Source organism: Scyliorhinus torazame, chromosome 20 (assembly GCF_047496885.1).
Source record: "Scyliorhinus torazame isolate Kashiwa2021f chromosome 20, sScyTor2.1, whole genome shotgun sequence".
NCBI lineage: Eukaryota > Metazoa > Chordata > Chondrichthyes > Carcharhiniformes > Scyliorhinidae > Scyliorhinus > Scyliorhinus torazame.
This window is the reverse complement of record NC_092726.1, coordinates 12432572-12458355: the sequence shown is the minus strand read 5'-3', so window position 1 is coordinate 12458355 and position 25784 is coordinate 12432572. Positions and strand designations below refer to the sequence as shown.

The following is a 25784-nucleotide window of genomic DNA, read 5'->3' as shown; positions in this document are numbered from 1 at the left end:
ACTCGATGCCCCGTCCAATGAAGACAAGCATTCCGTCTGCTTTCTTGACTACCTTGTCCACTTGTGTTGCCACCTTCAAAGATCTGTGGACCTGCACGCCCAGATCTCTCTGACTCTCTATATTCCTAAGAGTTTTACCGTTTACGGTATATTTCCCCTCGATGTTAGACCGACCAAAATGCATGACCGCGCTTAATTGAGAAATGCCTTTGGACTTGGATGATGTGTAAGGCACTGGATAATACATATTGATTTTGTTGTTTATTACGATGCTGAGATTGTTAGAAAAGAAACTTACATTTGTGTAGCAGTCACTGCTGTGGTGTGGATGAATGTATGGGAACATTTGTGCACAGTAAGATACCACAGACTGCAGTGTGTTGCGTAACCGGTTCAACTATTTTTGGAGGTATTGGTCGGGGAACAATCTTGGCCAGCGTGTCGACAGTACCATCTGCTTCTGATCCGTGCAGGATTACCACAAGACAAGTGTCTGCGGCGCATCAAGCCCTAAACTGTTTACATTGATGAAATGTTGTTGAAACTGCAGAGTTAATTCCCCAGCACTGCCAACCACAAGGCAGGCAGCTCTGGGGCCGCAGTCGTTTGAATGCTGAAACTCTGACTTGCTGGGGGACACCTGCTGCCCCCGGGCGAAGGTCTCGTCAGGCCGCTGCTCCAGCTTAAAGGCACACAACAACTGCTGTGGGGGCTGGGTTGGCAGCAGTGGCACTGCTGTGAGCTAAGTGTAACTAGCAAACAGCTCAAATAACTTGAATTTGTGCCATCGTAATGGGAGGAGGTGCATGAGTGGAAAAGGAGACAAAGGTGGCGCGTTAAACAACCTCCTAAAAAAAGCAAACAGCTGAAGAGAATTTGTGTAATCGCAAGTTCCGGTGCACATTACCTCAATTTACAAAATTTGATGTTTAATTAGATGGTTAAAGGGATCGTTTTCAAAGGATTTGTGATGTGGCAAAGCATCTGTGACTCGCAAATAAGGCACAAATTACCCCAGTGATGGTTTTTTTTTATAGCCTGCCATCTATTTTCACACAGGAATGTGCAAGGTCACAAAGGAGCAATGAGATGACTGTGAGGAGGGGGGTGGGGGGTTGGTGTGGGCGGCGGAACATCATTTGGGTGATACAAGACATCAAATCAGGGTGTTTGGGGGAATTGCGGGGAGCACCATTCCGACTGGTGGGTTTCCGCAGTCCGTTATGTGGTGCTTGTTCTTCTGGCAACAACCAGACCCCAATACGTCTGGCAACACACGCGGCTACGTGGCCACAGAACAATCACGGGAGCCTCTCTTTCTCTTTGTCCGATCTCCAGGCTGACTCTTCCTGTGCAGAGGGCCCCCGAGGTGAGGAAGACAGGAGGAGAGATTGGGTGAATGGATGATTGAGGGAGTGACGACCTCCACGGTTTCGAATGCTTGGGTACCGATATGATATGGCCATTTGTCCCTCCCACATAGGTGCTGGTGTTTCTGTTCTGATGGGCAATAACCTTAATGCCAGATAGGGATGGACGGCAAATGCCAGCCTTGCCATCAACTCTGACATCCCTTGAAGGAATGAAATAAAACTCTTCAACTTCTGGATGTTAAGTTGGTGAGTCATTCGGGATGAGTTACTCTCTGGCATGCTGTGCAAATCTCCTTGGTGAATTTATGCTGCAGTATGTTCCAAAGCTCTTTGCGCTCAGTGCCAAATGTCTTTTCACTTGGAGAAGGCCTCTTGAGTACTTGGCCTCAGTTATGAAGGAAAGATTCCCAGTTTTCATCCATGATTAATAGTGTATCTTCCCCCCCCCCCCCACCCCACCCCCAAACAAGATACAGTTGTCTGCCTTGGTTGGTGTATGTCAGAGCATTCACCATTTCAAACAGATGGTATTTGTGAAGGGCATTTTTTGCTGGATTCAGTGCGTCTTTCGCGAGAGAGGAGCAAATTTTCGCAGGTCCCTATTCCAGGAAGATCACCATAAGGAATCTTACAACACCAGGTTCATGTCCAAACAGGTTTATTTGGGACCACTCGCTTTCTCATCATGTGACCCGGTGTCAACTTTTGTTCGACAATGCTGCTGCAAAATGCCTTCAGATACTTGCGACGTTGAAGGCCCTAAGTAAATGCAAGTTGTTGTTCACAACACTATCTCGCTTCGCACGAACAGAGTGGGCATTTAGATAAGGGCACACGAGTGTGTTGGGGTCGATTTCTGTGAAAACATGACCAAGGCTGAGTGAGGAGCCTCGGGGGAGGGGAAAATTGGGAGAAAGGTGCTTTTGAAATGAAAGCGTGTTACTTTTAGGCCTTACATTGTTCTTTTCAGTCAAAACTTTGTTCATTGGGTTTCCCAAACTGATGAGATGAGAACCTCTGACTCTGCACAATGTCACAAACTGACCTGGGCCAAAATAAGTCCTCCGCTCCCAAACAGACTTCAACAAACGTATGGTCACCTACTCTGACTCGCTGTGATTTAACAGAATGGGCAGTGGGACATATTCAAGGCTAATGAATAAACCCTTGGTTTCCACTTGAAAACTGGAGCCCATATTTGGAGGCAAGGCCCTTCACCAGACATCCCCCCCCCAACCCACAATATTCTACTGAGAACCCAAATCCCCAAGTGGAAAAGGTCAACCCTCTGCCCACCACCTACCCTTCCACCCACCTGGTGGGAGTCACCCATCAACAAACAAATGATCCCAAACTGCAGGACAAACGAGAGACAGATCTTCTCCCCCCTTGCAGGGTCTCTGCCTCCTTCTTGTTAGCTTCACATTGCTGGTGCGAGATGGATTCTCTTCCCAAGTAAACAAGAGCCAATGCTTCATAATCACCAGGGATCTGCATCTGCATTGGGGAAATTGCAGCGCTTAAAAAATGGTTCACTTCACCAGACTCCATGGCCCAATTCCGCAGAGAATGTATGACTGTATTTTCCCAGAACTTAAAAAGCAGTGAAACAGGAAAATAAGAATACTGGTTTGAACTGGTCCCGTGTACTTTCAAATAGAACACGAGTAAAACGGGGAAATAAGGATCCTGGTCCCATTCTGGGTGTCGTCAGATGATGAATGGGGGTTGCTTGCCAAGCTTGCTCCCTTGACCTTTCCCTCATTCTTCATCCTCTGGTCTTCCCACCACCCTCCTTTAGCTCACCTTCCTTGACCTGTCCCGACTTCCTCTTCCTCTCGATGGATAAGAGGGGGATCTGGTTGGGGTACATAAAATACCAAAAGGGACTGATAAAGTAAAAGTGGACCAAATGTTGCCCCTTGTGGGGCAATCAGGAACGAGAGGTCACGGATATCGGTTGAGAGGCGGTGGATTTAGAACGGAGATGAAGAGGAACTACTTCTCGCTGAGGGTGGTGAATTTGTGGAATACGCTGCCCCATAGTGCGGTGGAATCAGCGTCATTAAATGTTTTCAAGAAGGAGATATGTTTCTGATTTTTAAAATGGGTTAGAAGAGATCTGGGGAACAGTGGGGGAGGTGGATTTGAGATCATAGAATTTGCACTGGCCCTTGGAAAGAGTACCTACCCAAGACCACACCTCCACCCTATCTCCATAACCCAGTAACCCCACTAACCCTTTTTTGGACACTAAGGGCAATTTAGCATGGCCAATCCACCTAACCCGCGCACCTTTGGACTATGGGAGGAAACCGGAGCACCTGGAGGAAACCCACGCACGAACGTGCAGACTCCACACAGACAGTGACCCAAGCCGGGAATTGAACCTCGGACCCTGGAGCTGTGAAGCAACTGTGCTAACCACTGTGCTACCGTGCTGCCCAGGAAGGGATCAGCAATAATCTGATTGAATGGCGGAGCAGGCTTGAAGGGTTGAAGTGGCTCCTTCTGCTCCTAATTCCTATGTTCCTCTCATCCAGCCCTCCTCTCAAAGCCCTGCCACTCAGCCCATCGCCTGTGATTTGGGCCAGTGTTTTCACCGCCTTTGAATTGGGCCAGGCTGGAAGCTTGAGCTTGTTTATGTTGATAATCATTGCCTATACATTGAAGTAACAACAGAGAAAAGTACCGACAGAACCTAAAACAGAATTTAAGGTTGTATCGATTCAGCCTGAGCATTTATTAAAAGGCCCAAGAGCGCTATTAAGTTCTGGTCATCTCTCAGTTGCATTAAGAGAGATAAAAAGAAGCAAGAACTGGCATTCACACAGCTCTTTTCATGGCTTCAGGATATCCCAGAGCACTTTACAGCCAATTAAGCCTTTCTTGAAATGTAGTCGGTGTTGCAATGTGGAGTATGTGCCAGCAAATAGCCGCTGAAATAAAAGAGCGGATGAATTCTTTGAGTCATATTTGTTGAAGGATAAGTAACAGCCAGGGCACTGAGGAGGACTCCCCTGCTTGTCTTCCAGGTTGTGATTCACAACCCGCTCCGTCCACGTTAAGAGGGGGCAGAGGGCCTGGGTTTAACGTCAGCACCTCTGGCAATGCAGCACTCCCCCAATGCTTCCCCAGTGCTGTGCTGGGATTGTCAGCCTGTATTATGTGCCCTGGCCTCTGGAGTGGGATTTGGAACCCACTCACCTTATCTGCAGCAAGACAGCGCACACTCTGGGGAAGTGCTAAATTGACTAATCACTGTCTGGGCCAGCACTTGGGGTTAATGAGCGATGGGAAGCCGGGAGGGGGGGGAGGCGGGGGGAGCTGTGGGCATTGTTGGAATGGTGCTGGGGTGGGGCAGAATTTATCTTCTGTCCTCCTCCTCGATTCAGTCCTATTGGGAAGTGCAGTAGTGTAGGTGTCCGGTGAGAACAGAAACTGGCTCAGCTATGATGTGCCTCTCTTGGTCGACCAGCCTCCGGCCCAGGAACAGTTGGTGTCAGGAGGGGGAGGCATTTTTGAAAAGAATTTTCTGAATCAGTGTTGAAATCTTTCGGCAATGTTTCAGGACTCCGTGAACGTGACGGTTAGATCGCAATCTGCATTTCTCCTTCACCTGGCGCCGTGCCCCAAGAGGGCATTCGCGACCATGGCCCTCCGTCGAGAGTTGGTGATTGTGCTTGGCCAAGTCGTGCAGCGGCTTGCCGTTGCCTTCTGCCGTATGGCTGACCAGGGGAAACTCACCCGCTCTTACCGCCTGCCGCCAGGCGTGTTGGATCAACCTGTCTGGCCACGCTCCCGTGACCGTCAAGTCCTGGAGTGGGGTCTGAACTCGGGGCTACTGACCCGCTGTGCCTCAAGGCCACCACACGATCTGTCCCACCCATGTGAGGAAAAAAGAAATTAGCTTCCTTGCGAAGGCTGAAGCAGAGTTTCAGTGCGAGCGTGTTGGCTTGAAGGTCAGGGTGACTGCTTTTGAAGGGAAGATACAGCGAGTCCCCATCTTCAATTGAAAACCCCTTCTGTTGACGCTGCAGCTTCTGACTCTCATTGGCAAAGGGGTCAATCCTGTCGGGGAAAGTGTCCATTCATAGCCTTCCATTTCATCTCCAGCTTTTACCTGCAATCGAAAACTTAAAACTAAACTTGCCACTGTTGCCATGTGAGGAAAGCTACCAGGACGGGAGGGAAACTGGATGGGTGGTAGGCGATAAGGGCCGCTCACCATGACCAAGAGCCATGGGTAATTGGGGAGACTCTATCTTTACACTCAATTTACAAATAATTATCCAGGGCTTGACATATTAAGTGGTGAAGATTTTGCCCGGTTGAAGATTTGATCTGCACTTTCACAGTTTGATAATTGGGGGGATTAACAGCAGCTTATTGAGTGAGAATCTTGAACAAGAGTGTGGATTATTTGCAACTCACAACTGGGAATCTGAGACAGGATTGCCTGGAGGCTCCTTCACTAAAACCAGGGGCGAGATTCTCCGACCCCCCGCCGGGTCGGAGAATCGCCGGGGGCTGGCGTGAATCCCGCCCCCGCTGGTTGCCGAAGTCTCCGGCACCGGAGATTCGGCGGGGCGGGAATCACGCCGCGCCGGTTGGCGGGCCCCCCCGCGCGAGTCTCCAGCCCGGATGGGCCGAAGTCCCGCCGCTAAAATGCCTGTCCCGCCGGCGTAGATTAAACCACCTACCTTAACGGCGGGACAAGGCGGCGCGGGCGGGCTCCGGGGTCCTGGGGGGGGGGGGACGCGGGGCGATCTGACCCCGGGGGGTAGCCCACCGATCCGTGGGCGGGCCTGTGCCGTGGGGGCACTCTTTCCCTTTCGCCTCCGCCAGGGTCTCCACCATGGTGGAGGCAGAAGAGTCTCCCTCCACTGGAGTCCCGCGCATGCGCCGCCTGGAGATGACATTTCCGCGCCAGCTGGCGGGGCACCAAAGGCCTTTTCCGCCAGCTGGCGGGGCGGAAATTCGTCCGGCGCCGACCTAGCCCCTTAAGGTTGGGGCCCAGCCCCGAAAGATGCGGAGCATTCCGCACCTTTGGGGTGGCGCGATGCCCGACTGACTTGCACCGTTTTGGGCGCCAGTCGGCGGACATCGCGCCGTTTCGGGAGAATTTCGCCCCAGATCTAATTTTAAAAATAAACTTAATTATCTCCACTGAAGTGTGCAGCAGGTTTCCATACCTTTAATTTATTTTGAAGCTCTCTGCACATGCAGTGCCAAGCTACATGTTTCCCCAGCGATGCACAGAGAGCGCTCATCACTTTCGAGTTTTTGGGTCAATCGGGAAAGTTGCCTTCTTGACTGGGGTAAATGAGTGCCTCAAGAGTAGAAAGGTTAGACAGCTGTTGGCCTACCCAATCCGGGCACTGTTTCAAACAGTGAACGGAAATATTGCAATGTGAGGAAGAAAGTCATGATGAGCATAATTAAACCAAATCAGAAAGATCATTTTCTGTTAATTGTTTCCTTATGATGACGATTTCTAACCCCCCCCCCTCACCCGCCCCCCCGCCCGCCCACCCGCACACCAGCCACCTCGCCCAGCATAATTAACAGAGAGGGTCATCCATACCTCCCTTCCAGCCTGCCCTGCCCGGCATTCGATGCGATCATGACTATTCAACGTTCCCACCCCATCCCTGCAAAACTCGATTCCCTTTGTGCACAAAAGTATAGTCATCCCGGCCCTGAATCCAGTAAAAACTTTCAGAGGGTCACAGTCCTCTGAGTGAAGAAATTTGTCTTCGTCCCGGTCCAAAATATCTGGCCCTTATCCCCAGACTATGACCCTTAGTTCTTGATTCTCCAACAGGCACTCGGTATCCACCCACGCAAGCTGCCCTTATCCTTCAAGTTGGTAGACGTCATGAGTTTGGAAGATGCTGTCGGAGCAGCCTTGGCAAGTTGCTGCAGGACATCTTGTAGATGGTGTACACGGCGCGCCAATGGAGGAGGGAGTGAATGTTGAAGTTGGTGGAAGGGGTGCCAATCAAGCGGGATGCTTTGTCCTGGATGGTACCGAGCTCCTTGAGTGTTGTCGGAGCTGCGCTCATCCAGGCAAGTGGAGAGTATTCCATCACACTCCCGACTTGTGCCTTGTCGATGGTAGACAGGCTTTGAGGGGGTCAACAGGTGTGTTAATCTCTGGGGAAATTCCCAGCCTCTGACCTGATCTTGCAGCCACAGTATTGGTTCAGCACAGTTTCTGGTCAGTGGTAACCCCGAGGATGTTGATAGGCGGGATTCAGCAACTGTAATACCATTGAATGTCAAGGGGAGACATCTCATAGCTGCAATTCTCCAACACTGGCAACATTCCAGTAAATATTCTCTGCTCTCCAGAACAATTACGTCCTTCTTGTAATGTGGTGACCAGAACTGCACACAATACTCCAGTTGTGGCCTCACCAGTGTCTTATACAGTTCCATCATTATATCTCTACTTTGTACTGTAGACCTCTGCCAATGGGGGAGGGAGAAGCATTCAATATGCCTTCTTTACAGCCTTATCTACTTGCACTGCTAACTTTAGGGACCTGTGCACTTGCACGCCAAGATCTCTCATTTCATCTACCTTTCTCAGTATATTCCTGTTTACTGTGTACATGAAAGAATTGGCATGGTTGTCACATCTTTCACAACCTCAGGACATTACAGATCTGTTCAAGGAGTTTTCAAGTGCTGCCATTGTGTTGTGATAATGGAAACATGGCAGCTCATTCGCAAGGTTTTGCAAGCCACGGTGTTACAGAGACCAGATTTAAATTGGCCGGGACACTAATGTTACATCCCCTATCCTGCATGGAATAATGCCACTGGATCGTCCATGTCCCCTGTGGGGGCAGATGGAACTTTGGTTCACAATCTAGTCCAAAGTTGGAACTTGCAACCCTCCAGGGCTCTCTCAGCACTGCATCTAAGTGTCAGCCTAGATTCGTTGAGGCACAAGGGGATGTGGCTTCAACTGTGCTACCATTGAGCCAAGGCTGACGCCTCCACCATTCCTCATCGCTGCGTGCTTCACAGTCAGTGGGACTTTGTGAAGGGAGCTTTGCTTTGTTTCTAACCTCTCCTGCAACCTGACCCAGAGATGCTTGCAAACGCAATGTTAAAAAACTTCAGAACGTATTTAACATTAATCGTAGCTGATCTGGAATTGCTTAACGCTGACAGGGCAACGTCTGAAACACCTCAGAAGCTACCGCTGCGATCTGTCGGCCAAGTTGCACTCGGAAGGCAGTGAGGCATGGCTCTAAGATTCCGGCAGATCCTAAGTCCGGGATCTACCTGGCTCGTCACACTTTGCGGGATCTAACGCGATCTCGCGAGGCATCGCGATGCGCGGTGTCACTATTTTGCAAATCTGCGTATCACATTGAGACAACTAATATGCTCTCCCATGACCTACCCGAGATGTTGGGATCTAACCCCTTCGCCTCATAGACTTCGGGCGAGCGCCGTTCAGTGCTGGTCTCTACAAACGGGGACCAGACTGAACGACACGCGTGGGGGTCTCCGAGGGGTTCGGGGGCCCCAGGTACTTCTGGGCATGATCGCACCCTGGCGCTGACAGCCTGTCCCACTGATAGTGGCACCTGGGTGCCAGCCTGGCATTTCCAAGGTGTCTAGGTGGCACTGCCAGCTGGCATGGGGACTACCAGGGTGCCAGGCTGGCACTGGTGTCAAGCTAGCATATTACCTGCGCCGGGTATTGGGCCCAGAGTGTGCAGTGCATGTGCAGTAGGGACCCCGGGGAGGTTGGGGGGGGGATGCACGGGGGCCCCCGAGGACCCCCTTATCAGAGTTGGGGTTTTGGGGGGTTTGGGGGTCGCGTTGGAAGGGGAGGTCCCAATCTCCTCTTGCACTGAGGAGTTCTGGTGAGCTGAGCCCCTCAGTGTTAGAAACGGGACAAGTGCGGCCTTGACAGGGAGTTCCCCACTGAGACCCCGAATTGAACCAGAGTCCCGATAGACAGCGTGGTGTTTCTGAGCTCTGCGAGCACCAGGAAACACCCGGCTAGACGCAGTCATCAGGGGACTTGTTCAAACCTGGTTAGATCTTCACAGCCTTAAAGATCACATGAAAGGGTTTACTGAATGAGTAAAAGTCACCCTGAATGCTTCATACAGGCATTGAATCCCACTGCTTCAGGTATGTTACCATCCAAGAAAATCCAGCAGCAATTTTCAGCTGTACTTTGTAATTCCCTGAAGAGAAGGTTCCTATTCTTGGGGTTGGTAGACACAAATGAATGATTCTCCATGGCTCTTGACATTTTCACTTTCAGTATTGGCAACCTGAATGCTAAATGTGTAGGATACTGTAGTTCAAGTTGATGCACTCCCTTCTCACTTCTGGACCCAGGTTTACGATCCGGCCGAGATTGGATGTCCCCTTGCTGGTGGCGTTAAAGCTAGGCAAAGTAAAGTCAGGTCGGCAAGTTGCCAAGGAAACCCGTTGAAGTCCAACGGGCTTCAGGAGATGATTGGATAAATTACGAGAGTGTGAAGCGTTTGCGACATGGCGAGAATGTAGGTAGGTCATTGTAGAACAGGTCGAGCGCCATTTGGGCCGAATGGCCTCTCACTGTCTCTAAAAGTTATGTTTTTCCACCCTTAGTAAGTTGGGCATTCACGGGTTCAAGCTCTTAATCGCATCCAGACCAGCTGGCCAAGTCGAAACCATGACTTTCTTTATTGCCAGAGCTGCGTGACTTTGTTCAGTCATGCAGCTCTCCTCACCACACACCCAGTGTCCCAACTCCCCCCTATTCCTACCATTTTTCGGTGCAGTGATTAAATCAGTAAACTGACAAACAAATTAACCAGTTGACAGCCCCCCAAAAGGGCACCGTAATAAAAGCGAAACTTTAAAGGAAATTTGCAGGGCGCGATTGAACGGGCCAGGAAACAGAGTCCCGTTTCATCATTTCCTACATTGACGAGAGATTCCGCCAGAGGCCTCTCGCGTGATTCGGCTGCCTCGTCGCATCACCAAGACGAGGCCGGTAAATCTCACCCACAGACTCGGTTTGTACTCTTTTCAGTGCATCAATTGAACACAAGAACGAACAGTCAATTAACAGCCCCTGAAATGGCTTTCCATGATGGTAACTGCGACAGTGCAGCACACCCTCAGGCACGCCAGTGTGTTCGAGGGTCTGAAGTGGGGCTTGAACTCACAACCTTCTGATCCAGAGGCTCGTGTGTTACCAGTGTAGCGACGGTACACAGCTAACATGAATGATTTCACAGATTTGTGTGTTAACCTTGTGCAGGGGCCATTCGAACCTTCTCTCATTCCAATTTTAGTTTATGTGGTGCTGAAGCTGTAACTGTCCCTTATTTATATGTGCTCTGAACACTCAATTAAATAATGCCCTTCACAGATGTATCCTAACAAGAAAGTAACATACCATTCAGTGTCATTTTGGGCAGATTTTGTGGGGTAATTCACACCGGTGTTTGGGTGCAATCCAGACCTGCATTCACTCACACTTAGTAATTCTTTTAGAACTTGGGGAGTTTCTCACTGAAAAATCTCACACCTTTTTTTCTGCAGTGGCGAACTAAAGTTGCCGGTAAGGCTGGCCCCTCAGAGATCGGGGCACCATTTTCAGAGGGTTCCCAGATCTCAAAATGTGGTTGAGGATCCACAGACCTCACGTTCCCCACAGACAGGGGCAACACCCTCAACCCTGGAGCGGAAACCTCCTACCCGACACTAAAATTCCACGTGGCAGCCCCCCCCCCCCCCCCACACACACATTTACAGGCATTGAGGGTGACCCGGCCCCACACCTATCCATCCCTGTGGGCATCAGGCCAATGCCGCCGCCCCCCCCCCCCTGCTCCTCCTCAAAGTGAGCATCTCCCATTATGGGGTCGCTGAGGGCCCCCCACCTTTAAGGCCCCTCTCTTTCAGCACCAACCCCCTTCATCGTCCTCTTCATCCACTTCTTTATGGGTGTGGTCCTGCCTTTTGGTCCTGCAGTGCTAGGGTGCCAGGCACTGCCCTGCCCTGTCCCCGAGCATCCGGGGACTCCAATGGCCTTTTTTGATAATCTTTATTATTGTCACAGGTAGGCTGACATTAACACTGCAATGACGTTACTGTGAAAAGCCCCTCATCGCTACATTCCGGCACCTGTGCGGGTACACAGAGGGAGTATTCAGAATATCCAATTCACCTGACAGCACATCTTTCGGGACTTGTGCGAGGAAACCGGAGAACCCAGAGGAAACCCACGCAAACACGAGGAGAACGTGCAGACTCCGCACAGACAGTCACCCGAGCCGGGAATCGAACCCGGGACTGTGGAGCTGTGAAGCAACAGCACTAACCACTGTGCTACCGAGCCCCGCCCCCGGTGTGGCCATCCTGTCTGGAGACCAGTAGTAATCCCTGCCAGAGTTAGGCCTGGCTGGCGCGGCCGGGGAAGCCGGAAGACTGCCTCGAACCCCTGGCACCCATTTAAATGAGACAAATGACAAATTAAGTATGATTATCTGGATCAGGGCCAGTGAGGGCGTGATCCCAATAGCAGGTGGGGCACGTCGTGCATGGCTCGGCTCTCGGTGCGAAACCCATATTTGCCCTGCGTGGCGAGATCTGCGCCGGATGCAACGCAGTGAGAAATGGCATCCATTGAGAGTGTTTTCCTCCAGAACCCATTCGTTGTTTACTAGATTTAGAAATGCAGTATCTTCACAGTGCAAAACAAAATTAAGATGAAAATAAGTTCCATTCACCAGTTACCATAAGACATAGGAGCAGAATTAGGCCACTCGGCCCATCGAGTCTGCTCCGCCATTCAATCATGGCTGGTATTTTCTCATCCCCATTCTCCTGCCTTCTCCCCATAACCAATGCCTCCACAATTTCCTCAGCTATCTCTTTTAGGACCTTGGGGTGCAGTCCATCTGGTCCAGGTGACTTATCCACCTTCAGACCTTTCAGTTTCCCCGGAACCTTCTCCTCAATAATGGCCACTGCACTCACCTCTGCCCCCTGGTTCTCCTGGAGCTCTGGCATCCCACTGGTGTCTTCCACCGTGAGGACTGATGCAAAGTAACTATTCAGCTTGTCTGCCATTTCTTTGTTTCCTATTATTACTTCTCCAGCCACAATTTCTAGTGGTCCAATGTCTATTTTTGCCTCTATCTTACCTTTTATATATTGAAAATAACTCTTCCTACCTTCCTTTATATTACTAGCTAGCTTGCGCTCATACTTCATCTTCTCCCCCCTTATTGCTTTTTTAGTTGTCCTCTACTCGCTTTTAAAGGCTTCCCAGTCCTCTGGCTTCCCACTAATCTGCGCCTTGGAAATATATTGCTGGGTTAAAATCCTGGGCAACAGCATTGCGGGTGGAGGCGGGCTCACACCAGATGGGCTGCAGGGGTTCAAGAAGGTGGCTCACCTTCACCTTCTCGAGGGCAATGAGGGATGCGTGATAAACGGCAGCCTTGCTATCTCAGAAATGAGTGGCGAGGGGGTGAGGGGGGGGGCTGCCGAGAGAGAAAAACTGTCACCTGAGATCAATATCCGAAGCAGTGGAAAATCCAGGACTCGGCGAAGGGAAGTGGGGATAAGTTCAAATGGAGGGGTTGCAGAGAGATGATGGGCCGAAAGTTTTCTTGTCTGGTCTGCAAACATCCCACCAAGTGACGGCAAGTGACCAAATATGAAATGTGCAGGACGGAAATACTGCCTGCACCTCAGGCACATCACGCAGGGAGGATGACTGCATAAAACCGCGCAGAGGGTGATTGATGCGCACATTGCAATGATTATAAATCAGAATTAAAGAAATTTTAAACCCGCGCATCAATAATACAATTAAATTACTCTCCAGAAATTTATTATTGATGGATGTTGAAGAATCTAAAAACATTAACAGGCCGCCAGGGGCAGAGAGCAAACGGATAATGGACACCAAGGCAATACTGCGGCACTGTTATAGACTGGTGGCACCAGCTTCAGAGATCAGTGCAGCAGGCATCATCTCTGGCGAGGGGGAAAAAAATGGTTTCCCTTCATCCTGAAGCTGGAGCAGAAAACGGTGACTTTGGCGCTGACCTTCCTGCGCGATGGGTTTCTCAATTTTGTGTTTGTGTTATGCCCAAGCATTTTGGAATATCAATTAGCTTTTTTTTTTCAAGGGAGACCATAAAAGCTGGCATGATTTATGTTTCGCCAGATGGCTTGGGTGTTATGTTAGTTTTGTCGCGTCTGACTCCGACGAAGAAGGAATTAGAAGCTTCCACTGCCAGTAATTGAGGAGAAAGCGCTTCAAGCACATGTCACAAGTGGCCGGATGCACTTGCCATTTCTGAAGCAGGGAAAAGCACTTTGCCCTTGATCTGACAGAATCCGAGTTAGTAGCCCAACTGCGCAGCCCGAGCACGAGTGCATTCACGCGGCAACAGCGGCCTGCCTTTGCATGGCACCATCAGCAATCGGGAAGCAGTCCAAGCACTTCATGGGAGCAACCTCAGACACAATCAACATACAGCCAGAGGAGGGAGTTTTGGGGAGTGTGTTGTGTGGGTAATGTGTGGATTAGTAATCCAGAAATAAGACCATAAGACATAAGGGGAAAATTGGGCCATTCGGCCCTTCTAGACTGCTCTGCCGTTCAATCGTGGCTGATATGTTTCTCGTCCCAATCCTCCAGCCTCCTCCCCATAACCCCTGATCACCTGATTAATCAAGAACCAATAAACACTGTCTGAAAGACACTCAGTGACTTGGTCCCCACAGTCTTCTGCGGCAAAGAGTTCCACAGATTCACCACCCTCTGGCTGAAGAAATTCCTCCTCATCTCTGTTTTAAAGGATCGTCCCTTCAGTCTGAGGCTGCGTCCTCTGGTTCTAGTTTCTCCTACTGGTGGAAACATCCTCTCCATTTCCACTCTATCAAGGCCTCTCCGAATTCTGTAAGTTTTAATTAGATTCCCACTCATCCTTCTAAACTCCCAACGAGTACAGACCCAGGGTCCTCAACCGTCCTTCGTATGACAAGTCCTTCATTCTTGGCGTTCATTCTTGTGAATCTCCACTGGACCGTCTCCAAGGCCAGGACATCCTTCCTTAAATACGGGGCCCAAAGCTGCTCACAATACCAGAGCCTTCCTTGTACAGCCTCAGTACATCCCTGCTTTTGTGTTCTGGCCCTTTCGACATGAACGCTAGCATTGCATTTGCCTTCTTAACTGCCGACTGAACCTGCACATTAACCTTGAGAGAATCGTGAACAAGGACTCCTAAGTCCCTTTGTGCTTCTGATTTTACGAAGCCTTTTCTCATTTAGAAAATAGTCCATGCCTCTCTTCTTCCGACCAAAGTGCATAACCTCACACTTTTCCACATTGTATTCCGTCTGCCACTTCTTTGCCCACTCTCCTGCCGTGGGGGACATGGGTTCAAATCCCACCAAGGCAGCTGGTGGAATTTAAATTCAATTGATAAAACATGGGATTGGGTAAAGTCACTCTCAGTGATGGAGACCTTCGATCGTCTTAAAACCCCATTTGGTTAACTCACTTAATAAGACCATAAAACAGAGGAGCAGAATTAGACCATTCGGCCAATCGCGCCTGCTTTACCAGTCAATCATGGCTGATATTTTTCTCATCCCCATTCTCCTTCATAACCCCTAATCCCCTTATTGATCAAAAACCTATCTATTAATGTCCTTTGGGGAAGGAAATCAGCCAGTCCTTCCCAAATCTGGCCTACATGTGACTCCAGACCCACAGCATTGTGGTTGGCTCTCAGCTGTCCCTCTGCAAAGGCCTGGCAAACCACTCAGTTCAAGGGTAAATTGGCGATGAGCAACAAATGCTGACCTTGTCAGTGATGCTTGGGAGAGGGTGGGAGAGAGGGAGTAGGGGGTGTGGTGTGGCACAGCGAGAGAGGACGAGATAGGGGTAGGAGAGAGAGAGTGGGTGAGATGGTGGGAGTGCGAGTGGGAGATGAGGGGATCCGTGATTTTCCCCAAATTTTAAAAACGCACTTAAACTCTTTGTCCAAGGCTTTGGTCATATCCACTAATATTAATAATGCACTGATAACTTACCCACCCTAAATGTTTGACTTTTGAAAGTTTGAGTGGGGGGGGGGGGTGGGGGGCGGGGGGACAGAAGAAAAGTCAGAAATTGCTCGACAGGGAGATAACTTCTGCGATCCCGGGGTTGCGGGAGGTGGGGGCTGGCGGCGGTGCAGTGGGGGAGGAGGATGGGTGAGCACGGCTGGGGGAGGGGGCGGGCGTGCGCAGTCCTGGGCAGGGTTGTGCTGCTTGAGTTGCAGGTTATAAAGAAAGCATTAAAAACCTAATCAAAACATTTTCCTAAGGTAGTTCAGTTTTTTGACTTTTGAAGCTCGTGCAATTCAGAAACATGGAAAATAAATTCCATGATAATTTTTGGTGTCCAAATGCTTGAATGATCACCAATGGGGAAATTGATGGCATTTATGTCACCCTGATATATAAATATAATGTAAATTATTGGCTGAATGATTGTCTGAAGGTGGATAAGTCACTGATATCAAATGAGTGCAAATGAATGCTGTTGAATGCAGATTATGTCACACTTTACAGGGAGGGGCCTCGGGCATGGAGCCGCGTCCAAGGGCAGAGACAGAGGAACACAGAACATTGTAGGGATGTTGGAAGTCACAGAGTCAAGGAAGGGGGTGAGGTCCATCAGGAACATCAAAGACAAATGTTGGAATTTTAAATCGGTGGCATTGGAGGACCGGCAGTGAGCGGGAATTGCCGCGGGATGGGAGACGTGTAACGGGGTCTTCAACGAGCTGTAGTTTGCGGATGGTGGGAGGTGCCGAGAGAGAGAGAGAGATGGGATCGTTGATGAGAGTGTCAGCAGCAGACGGGTTAAGGGAGGAGCGGGGAAGGACACTTGCTCGGTGGTAAACAATAGGCAGCACTGGTGATGGGGAGGAGAGGAATAATTTGTGCAGTTCATGGTACAGTATGAACATTAGCATGGCTCATGGTCTGAATATTAACATTTTTAAACCACTGGAGTATTTAAGAGGTACTGTCTGAAAATTTGCAGATTTTGCATGCCAGCATTTAGTATAATTGTGCAATCTAAATTTTAGCATCTAAAGACTCAGTGGGTTTGAATGAAATTCCATTTCCCACTGTTTTAACTACCACATTAAAGAGCAGAAATGATAATTTTTAAAAAAAGCTCTGCCATATTATTTTCAACGGGCAACACCTGGAATTGGGAATGAAGTAATTCACAGGCCAAAATTCACACTGCGCCATTTCAAGTCTAATATTCCTATGCTTCTTGCCCAGGAGAGCTTTCTGAGAAGATGCACATTGTAGTTCAAACTTTCCTTAGGGCACAGCCTGGTGCTGGGAGGCGGTACAGAACAAATTGGTTTCCTGACTGAAAGAATAAAGTGGTGATTGGCAGACGCAGCATTTATTGAAAACTGACAAACAGGACACTGGAGCAATTGATATCAAAACCTGGACTTCTTTCTTTTTTTTTAGAAATTTAGAGTACCCAATTATTTTTTCCAATGAAGGGGCAATTAAGCGTGGCCAATCCACCTAGCCTTGCACATTTTTGGGTTGTGGGGGCGAAACCCACGCAAACACGGGGAGAATGTGCAAACTCCACACGGACAGTGACCCAGAGCCGGGATCGAACCTGGGACCTCAGAGCCGTGAGGCAGCAATGCTAACCCACTGCGCCACCGTGCTGCCCTAAAACCTGTACTTGTGATGGAATTGTCTCTTGCCTCGTTCGTACCCCCAATGATTGCAACAATGCCGTTGTAACTTATATTGATATTCAGTCAAGCAGGAGTGGGATTTCCCCCTGATGAGATGTTGTTTAGACTTGGAGAACCTTCTGCACAATACAGAGGACACCTAAAATTCTCACTTGTTGAATTTCCCCCCCCCCTTTTTTTTTTCTGTTGTTGTGTTTCTCTGCAGTCTCTCTGTCTCATACTATCCGTGTCTGCCCATCTCTCCCTATTTCTCTTGCGTCTGTTTCTCACTGTCTCTCTCTACCTGCCTCTCCACTACTCTTTTTCTCTAGCCCCTTGTCGGCTGTCTGTCTCCCTGCTCCTCCACTGCCTCTGTCTTTCCATCCGACTCCCTCTGCCTCTGACCCTTGCTGCCTTCCCTAATTTTCCTTCCCCTCTCTTGCTCAATCCTCGTTTCTCTTCTGTCTCGTTTTGCCTCTGCCTCAATCTTCTTGTTTTGTCTCGCTAAAATGGCTCTCTGCTGCCAATTCATGGTTCCTCCCCGTTCGGTTCTCTTGCTCGTCGTCCTGCCTGGCTTTCTGTGGTGTCTGGTCCCTTTATGGAGGTAATTGGCCGATAGGGTCGCATGACCTGGAAAAAGTAGGTGGGGGGGAATGGGGGGCTCCACCCGAGCAAGAGCGGGCTTTTGCCTCAGATCGATTCCAGACTCTGACTGGCAGCCACGAAGCTGCGAGACTCTGTATGATTATGGGCTGCATTTTCCAGTCCTCCAGCCGCGGGATACTCTGCTCCTGCCTCTCGTCAATGGGATTTCCCATTGAAGAACCTGGGGAAAGGGGTGCGCTGCCGGTGGGACAGAGAATCTCAAAGGCTGGTCAGTGTGTTGGCAGTAAAGGCGAGTTTTTTTTTTGGGCGGGGGGGGAGAATTTCGGGAGGAAATTCCAGAAATCGTGGCCTGTGCTGCTGAAAGCAATTGACATACGAGGGCCGACGTGGAGGAGTGATCTTTGTTTTGATTCGATTTATTGTCACATGTACCGAAGTACAGTGAAAAGTATTTTTCTGCGGCCGAGGGAACGTACATAGCAGACAAAAAACGAATAATCGACAGAGTACATTGACAAATGGTACATCGACAAACAGTGATTGGTTACAGCGTGGAACAAGGGGCCAAACAAAGCAAATGCATGAGCATGAGCGTTGTGACTAGTATTCTTACAGGGAACAGATCAGTCTGTGGGAGAGTCGTTGAGGAGTCTAGTAGCTGTGGGGAGGAAGCTGTTCCTATGTCTGGATGTGCAGGTGTTCAGACTTCTGGGGCGAGATTCTCCGACCCCCCGCCGGGTGCTGGCGTGAATCCCGCCGCCGTCGGTTGCCGAATTCTCCGGCACCGGAGATTCAAGGGGCGGGAATCGCGCCGCGCTGGTCGGCGGGGCCCCCCCCCACGATTTTCCGGCCCGGATGAGCCGAAGTCCCGCCGCTAAAATGCCTGTCCCGCCGGTGTAGATTAAACCACCTACCTTACCGGCGGGGGGGCTCTGGGGTCCTGGGGGGGGGGGGCACGGGGCGATCTAGCTCCGGGCGGTGCCCCCACGGTGGCCTGGCCCGCGATCGGGGCCCACTGATCCGCGGGCGGCCCTGTGCCGTGGGGGCACTCTTTCCCTTCCGCCTTCGCTACGGTCTCCACCATGGCGGAGGCAGAAGAGAATCCCTCCAATGCGCATGCGCGGGAATGCCGTCAGCGGCCGCTTACACTCCCGCGCATGCGCCGCCCGGAGATGTCATTTCCGCGCCAGCTGGCGGGGCACCAAAGGCCTTTTCCGCCAGCTGGCGGGGCGGAAATTCGTCCGGCGCCGACCTAGCTCCTTAAGGTTGGGGCTCGGCCCCCAAAGATGCGGAGCATTCCGCACCTTTGGGGCGGCGCGATGCACGACTGATTTGCGCCGTTTTGGGCGCCAGTCGGCGGACATCGCGCCGTTTCCGCAGAATTTTGCCCCGATATCTTCTGCCTGGTGGCAGGGTCTGGAAGAAAGCAAAGCCTGGGTGGGGACGGATAATGCTGTCTGCCTTCCTGAGGCAGGCAGCAGGAGATGTAGACAGAATCAATGTGCAGGTGGCAAGTTGAGTGAAAAGGATTTTGCTGACCTTTTGGCGGTCCCAGTGTCCGGGGAGGAGCAAGGACCTGAAGGAATTTAAACACAAATATTTGGACTCTGCAAACAGTTTATTAGTTGCCCCATCAACAGGGCAAGTTGTGAGCCCTGCGCTTGCCAAATTATGATTGTGAGAATCGCTGCTGCATCAGACAGGCCTGGTATAGATTCCTGACTCACAACTGGGGGAGTTTCTAAGGTTATCAAGGAAGAAGCAATTTTCCAGCAGCCGCCTCTCAGTTACGAGGCAGGCAATCTGCTTGGAGCTCATTTATCATAACTCCGCGTTTGAAGAATCCTGCCTGAAAGATGAGCCGCTCTGTTAAAAGGTAGATGATCAGACTTTCAATGAGTTTTAAGAAAAACATTTCTACTGCAGTTTGGGGAGCTGAGTGTAATTGAGTACACTGACTGGTGCAAATAAAAATTAATACTCCACAAGTAGGTCTTTCTTCCAAATAGGCTTTTGCATGATCTTATTTTCAATGGTTAAATTGATTGCTCATTGTCTAAATACCAAGTTATGATGGTGATATGAAGGACAGGGTGGGTGGAATATAAACTGGCTGTTACCTTCAGCCGTCGTACCTACCAGTCAAGGATAAAAGCGAAGGAGTTTCACCAGGAGGAGCATTATCAGATAAAGGTTGACACTTAACCAGGTCAAGCTCGGTCAGAGAAGCAGGGAAAAGACAATCAGTCGAGGTCCCGTGGGGGCTCCGGTTTCCTCCCACAAGTCCTGAAAGAAGTGCTTGTCAGGTGAATTGGACCTTCTGAAGTCTCCCTCAGTGTACCCGAACAGGTGCCGGAATGTGGCAACTCGGGGCTTTTCACAGTAACTTCATTGCAGTGTTCATGTAAACCTGCTTGCGACAATAATAAACATTATTCTTATTATTAAGTGGGGAACTCTCCCGGCGGCCCACGATGCATTTCTCCCTCAAACCAACGCTGCCAACGACAGTTAAAGTGGCGACTGTTGTTCATGGGATCTTGCAGCGGGACAAACCTGGCAGGCAGGATGATAATGCACTGCATCATGCAAGTGCTTTTTTTTACTCCTTCGCTAGGACCGACCTCCTCATCACTGACTTAATTATTACTTACTTCAGGCGAAGGCTGCAAAGGGCCATCCACAATCACCTCGTGAAAAGAACTTGGAGCTCTCTTGCATTTCATCCACTCACTCGCTGCCCGAATGGCGCTGTAGAATTGATGGAGGTTGATGAATATTTACCGGTGTTAAAGTTCATTAAGATGAGCGCAATCAGTGATGTGAATGGAAGGGAAAATACAGCAATCCTGCAACTCCTCTTTCACCCGCCCCCCCTCCCTCCCTTCCTCCGCAAGAGGACCATACCTGGAGGGCTGGCCAAAGGCCTGGATGAAAGAGGGGGATCTTGCGGCTCAAATGGCTGAAGGCATGCGGTCACTTGTGGGTCAGTTAGTCTTGAGGAGGGCGGCACAATCGGCAGAGTTGGAGGAATGGAGCAATTGTGCAGGCTGTGGGGACATTGCGGAGCTGAATATCACTGAACCTATCCTGACCACAGCGGGTGTGGTCACCCACGCCCCAGGGGCCTTTTCCCTCGGAGCCGCATCTGCCAAAATGGAGATGGGGGTGGAGGGAATGAGCACAATAGTGGATGCCCCACTTGAAATCCAGTCGGATCCGGGCTCCAATTCCATGTCCTGAATATTCCGGGAAGTCATGGGTATTTGGCACTCCAGCTAGCAAACACATACACCCCTAGTGAAGCTGGACACCACGTGCGCCCACCTAAAGAGAGGAGCAGCAAGGAGAGCTGACGAGGTTGCTTGCCCACATTTTCTGAGCCCAATGCGAGACACGCCAGGCCGCACCACTTTGGCCGTACACGCTGTGGGTGTGGAAGACGCCACTCGCGTAAGGCAGCGGTGCCCTAGGTCAAGAAAGGCTGGCCTGGGGTCGGGAGGAGGTGAACTAAATGCAGGAGCAGCAACTAACAGGGAGCCCAGTAGTGGTAGCTGGAGCTCCCTTGGAGTGCTGGTTCCCAAGCTGCGATGTGTTCCACAAGGCTCTACCGTGGCTTCCGCAACATTGATGCAGTGAGCAGAGCCAACGCCTGTCCAATTTTCCACTGAAAGACAGCATAGAGGTTACAAAGATATATTTACTGAAGGCATACGGGCAGGCTCGCTTGGCCATCTGCACAAAGGATTTCTCTGTCTTTGTGACTCTTGATGTGTTGCCTTCTGCCATTGGGACCCAGCAATGTCCCAGCCACCTTTTGAAAGGCTAGTTGATGTTGAATTGTGCTGTGTACCTAGATAACCTCGGCACTGTGGTCAGCACAGCGCCAGGGACCCGGGTTTAATTCTGGCCTTGGGTGACTGTCCGTGTGGAGTTTGTACATCCTCCCCGCATCTGCGTGGATTTCCTCCGGGTGCTCCGGTTTCCTCCCACAGTCCGCAGATGTGCGGGTGATGTGATTTGGCCATGCTAAATCGGCCCTCAGTGCCCAGGTTAGGTTTTGGGGTTACGGAGATAGGGCAGAACCATGCATCGTGGCATGGGGCATTCAGATACTTGATGAATAGGGGTGAACAAAAGCCACCTTATTTTAGCCAGCTCTTCCAGCCTCCTTTTGGTTTTCAATTGTTCTGTTCAAAAAAAAAATCCTTTTGTTGGTATTTTCAAAAATTATATACATTGCTGTTCGTGTTCATTTCCTGTACTATTTAAAAGGTTTGTCTCTTTTCTTCCCCGGAATTTTCCAATATACAGTCTGCCGCCATCCAACTCGGCGTGCAGTCCTCCCCGCCCGCCCTCCGATGTGCCATCCCGAGTCGGTCGGGGGGGGGGGGGGAGGTTTCCCCCCTTCTTATCTTCCTCTCCCCCCACTTTCTTTTCTTCCCCCATCGGCTTTGGCTGTCTCGCCTGTGGCGGGGAGGGGGGGCGGTTGCACCCTCCCTCCCACGTTGCCTCTTTTAATAATAATAATAATAATAATCGCTTATTGTCACAAGTAAGCTTCAATGAAGTTACTGTGAAAAGCCCCTAGTCGCCGGTGCCTGTTCGGGGAGGCCGGTACGGGAATTGAACCCACGCTGCTGGCATTGTTCTGCATTACAAGCCAGCTGTTTAGCCCACTGTGCTAAACCAGCCCCAAATTGTGCCTCTCCAGCCCTGCCTCCTCTCCCCCCCCCCCCCCCCTGCATTTGACTGTCCAGCTGAACCTGTTGCCAGGAATTTGGCGCACAACACAATACAAGGTTTTTATAATTGATAATATAATCTTTATTATTGGCACAAGTAGGCTTACATTAACACTGCAGTGAAGTCACTGTAAAAAGCCCCTAGTCGCCACATTCCGGTGCCGGTTCGGGTACACAGAGGGAGAATTCAGAATGTCCATTCACCCAACAAGCTAGTCTTTCGGGACTTTTGAAGTTTGAATGGTGACACACAGGGCCTCGCAGCGCAACAGAGGCATTTTGTTTTGTTCTGCTCGCTGGTGCTGAGATTGCCTGGGAAGGGGTGACCCACGCCATTGGCCGATTTACGCTCGGCCGACCAACGGAGGGACGCGAGGGCAGCAGCAGACACCACCGCCTCCAGGTTGGACTCTCAGTCATGTGCCGTCCTGACTGGGAAACACACTGGCGTCCCTCCGCGGACATTGGTCACATTTTGGAACTCTCGACCTGACAGCGCACCAAGGGAGTACTTTCACCAAACTGGCCAGCTACCACGTTCCCAAACCAACCTCAGGGTGGGCAATGGATGCTGACCTTGCCAAAAACACTCATCTCCTGTGAATGAATCGAATTTTACAAAAATAGCGGGCTGGGGAGAGGGTGGGGGGAGTGGGGTAGGTGGGTGTTGATTTGACCATGGCAAAAGGAAGCCCCGGCAGGTGCCCACGAGCAAGGGTTACCGCCTTCGAGCTTCAACACAAACAAACGTTCAGAATTAAATACATGTAACTGTAGGAGCGCAGCCTATGATGACTCACTGCTCTTCTGTAACCGAACTGATTAATCTACATCAGGAACCCATGGCAAATTTCCGATCTCCCCGCTACCTCTGTGAACACTAACTTTCCCGCACATCACCGCCTCCTTGACAATTACTGAGCCGCACAGTGTTGATGAAATGAGTTAACTGTGTTCTTAAATGAGACGCAAAAATGTTGTCAGCCGAGCTCATTAAAGCCTTTGCTGCCTTCAATTGCATTGTTCAACAATGCAGCAACATCTTCATTTCCCCAGCTATAATCACAATTGAAAGTGGGATGGATCACTCTGTTTGTTTTCTCCTCCTGATCTACCACCCCTGCCAGCCCCCACTGATCCTCCCCCACCCCGGCCTCAGCTGCAGTGCCCCCTCAAACTTCTGAATCACAAGAGGGAGGAAATGAATGATGCGACTGGTTGACACAGATGGAGATGGAATACTTCCAAATGTGTGCAGTATTCACGGTGAAGCATAGATCCCTCATCCACACTGGAGGTGTCAAATTAATCAGACAGTTCATCCGCACTGCCCATTTTCTCCCCCTGCAAAGGTCTCTGTTAATTTCCCTGCTTGCCTTCTTGCGTCACTGAGAAATGCACGAAGGTAATTCGGAAACAAGTGAATTGGCAGAGAGAGAATTTTCCGTTGCTTCTGACATTCTGTCTTAACCTTGAAGTATATCTTCGTGGTCAGCAACTCTGGGAAAGTTGGGCATTCCTTGAGGGGTGTCAAGTGCAGGCAGTTTCCTGACAGCAAAACGGCGAGTATGAAATTATCCCAGGGACAGAGGGGTGTAGGGTATCGATCAGTGAAATATGGGTGTAGGTTATCTATCAGTGATATATGGGTGTAGGATATCTATCAGTGATATATGGGTGTAGGATATCTATCAGTGATATATGGGTGTATGTTATCAGTGATATATGGGTGTAGGATATCTATCAGTGATATATGGGTGTAGGATATCTATCAGTGATATATGGGTGTAGGATATCTATCAGTGATATATGGGTGTTGGATATCTATCAGTGATATATGGATGTAGGATATCTATCAGTGATATATGGGTGTAGGATATCTATCAGTGATATATGGGTGTAGGATATCAGTGATATATGGGTGTAGGATATTTATCAGTGATATATGGGTGTAGGATATCTATCAGTGATATATGGGTGTAGGATATCTATCAGTGATATATGGGTGTAGGATATATATCAGTGATATATGGGTGTAGGATATATATCAGTGATATATGGGTGTAGGATATCTATCAGCGATATATGGGTGTAGGATATCTATCAGTGATATATGGGTGTAGGATCTCTATCAGTGACATATGAGTGTAGGATATTTATCAGTGATATATGGGTGTAGGGTATCTATCAGTGATATATGGATGTAGGATATCTATCAGTGATATATGGGTGTAGGATATATATCAGTGATATATGGGTGTAGTTTATCTGTCAGTGATTTATGGTGTAGGGTATCTATCAGTGATATATGTGTGTAGGATATCTTGTCAGTGATTTATGGGTGTAGGGTATCTATCAGTGATATATGGATGTAGGTATCTATCAGTGATATATGGGTATAGGGTATCTATCAGTGATATATGGGTGTAGATATCTATCAGTGTTACAAGCATGTGAGGTGGTAAATAGGGGCGTAGGATATCTGTTATGATGACCACGAAGGACATGGGGGGATCGCTAAATGATCTCCCTTTGGGGTTCGTGGAATACTACTTTCCCTATTGGGGGGGCGGACGTTCGCCCAACAAGAACCATTCAGCAGGAGTTTAAAACCCACCGCGTAGACCCAGACCAGCATTCCCACTGGTCCTCGGGCTGGGATGCAAGCACTGTATACGGCGACAGCAGTTCTTTTTGATGTTCGAATAAACAGGATTTTTGTACGCAGCCTGGCCTTAGCAGAGTTATTACAGTATCTGACTGTGACATTGGGGTCTGGGTATCTATCCGTCTTGTGGGGCATTGGAGCATGTATTGGTGACATGGCGGATGGTGGGATCATACACAAAGTGGAAAGGGACACAGGACCAGGGACAAAGTAACTCCGATCAGTAAACCAGTGGAGGGAGGAGATGGGCTGGTGTGCGAGAGATCCTCACAGTAAATCCAGAGGGTTAGCAGGGGGAGGGTGGCAGGTCATTGTATTAAAGGATAGAATCAGATTAATGAACTTGCGCCCGGTTGGTGAGGTGCAAAGGGCTTGGAAAGCCCACTGATCATCGATGGAAAATTAACGTAAAGGGAATGAATTGCGGGGATGGTGCCAGGTCAGCACAGCTGGGGATTGGAGAGTGATCTCTGAAATTACCAGTTGGCCGGCTGGTGGGACGGAGGATCCCGCTGCCGGCTGGGGTGTGCCGTGCCGGAGAACGAGTGCGGCGGGGGGTCGGTGAATCCCGCCCCATGTCTTTTTAGAAACAATATTCTCCAAGTCTCTGGTGATATCT

The 25784-nt window shown here is 49.9% G+C and overlaps 1 protein-coding gene and 1 non-coding gene across 2 annotated transcripts in view; both read right to left on the bottom strand.

Annotated features, from left to right (window-relative positions):
• The window catches only part of LOC140396869 (leucine-rich repeat transmembrane neuronal protein 4-like), a 153174-nt gene that overhangs the window by 101541 nt on the left and 25849 nt on the right, over nt 1-25784 (bottom strand). The gene's annotated exons all lie outside the window — the stretch shown is intronic.
• On the bottom strand, nt 10621-10723 carry LOC140397426 (U6 spliceosomal RNA). Its single transcript, XR_011936865.1, has one exon. It is a non-coding gene; the product is annotated as a U6 spliceosomal RNA (small nuclear RNA).